A 1349-nucleotide genomic window follows, 5' to 3' on the forward strand; every position below is an offset into this window, starting at 1 on the left:
CTGTTTTCCAGGCAGGCTAGAAATTATGGTCAAAGTATGGAACAAAATCGTAATCAGGTATAGAACTAAAGTGTTTTGAACTAGTTTCTTACTCAGCTTCAAACATTTTTGCTAAGGAATGTTGCAGTTTGAAGACATACTGGAGACATGTTTTCCATATAATTGAGAGGCTGCCTGTGAGAATTCACACACTGGTAAACATCATGAAATCACAGGCATCATAGGCCAGCTGAAACAGGAACTAATCTGGTGAGTTAGCACCTAGGGGTCTCACTAAAGGAAAAGAGCCACAAAGACACCTCTCATACTATCATTTACGAAATGTAAACAAGATCAGGGGAAGAAGAGGTTTACCAGCTAGTTCATGCCAGTCAATTTGGAGTATTTCTGGCTTTAGTCAAACTAGCACAACTGGCAGAAAGCAATCAGAAAACAGGCAGATGTGAAGGAAAACAGAACTGTCTCCTCCACACTGACCTATAAATAAGCTTTGTGTGAAACAAAAAAGAAAATTAGCCTTACGTGGTTGAACAACATAGTCATATTAATAAAAAACAAGAATGATACCAAAAGATCAAATGGGGATTCAAAACTAAGATTAAAGTCTTCCATATTTCTGAATGCCTGAGTTCATCTTGGCATGGACAGGGAGAAGTGCAAGAATGCTGGCCATTTCCCTCTCATGGAAGCTTGGTTTGACAATTAGTCTTCTTTTTTATTTTATTTATCCCGCAAAGAACGCATCAAAACCTGTGCCATCATATCATCTTCATCAGCATCATAATCCTATGAACGAAGGGTACAGAAATTCTTTTACTGCCAGGGCCATATTGGTTAACACAACACAAAACCAGCTGTCTCCTCCTCTGACTTAACAGTAATTCAACTTCTCGCATTATACCATCTGCAAGGACTACATTTTACAGTAGTGGCTACATAAAAAAAGCTGGGTTTTAAGAGTCATCAGGCTCACGTATTCCAAGGATGAAGAAACACGTACCACAAAAGTATCGTATGAAAACCGGTGTCGTCTCTGAAGGTGTTCCATGAAGTTAGCACTCCTGTAATTTGGATCTCCCCACGGCATCGAGGCACAAATTGGGCAAACCACTTGTTTTGCATCCATGCTGTGCAATGTTTTTCAGTGCTCAACTAGTCCTTCTTGATCAAAGCTTTTCTTGCTGCAATATGGACAAGGAAAGGTGAAGCGATTGGGGAAGTTCCTGGTGTTGTGGAGTGGTTCTTTAGTCACAGCTTTCACACCTTCCATGATATAGTTCTGGTACTTTGAACAAGAAGCTGCGTGGCTGCGCATCTTTGAGAGAAACATCTTTTTGTTGCAGCCGTTA

At 40.3% G+C, this 1349-nt stretch overlaps 1 long non-coding RNA gene across 1 annotated transcript; it reads right to left on the reverse strand.

The window, feature by feature from the left end:
* Positions 1-694: 694 nt before the first annotated feature.
* On the reverse strand, positions 695-1341 carry LOC311429509. Its single transcript, XR_014688277.1, has 2 exons — positions 1001-1341; positions 695-786 (listed from the first exon to the last, which is right to left on the reverse strand). It is a non-coding gene; the product is annotated as an uncharacterized lncRNA (long non-coding RNA).
* Positions 1342-1349: the final 8 nt, after the last annotated feature.

Source organism: Aythya ferina (genome assembly GCF_964211825.1).
Source record: "Aythya ferina genome assembly, contig: HAP1_SCAFFOLD_1276, whole genome shotgun sequence".
Lineage (NCBI taxonomy): Eukaryota > Metazoa > Chordata > Aves > Anseriformes > Anatidae > Aythya > Aythya ferina.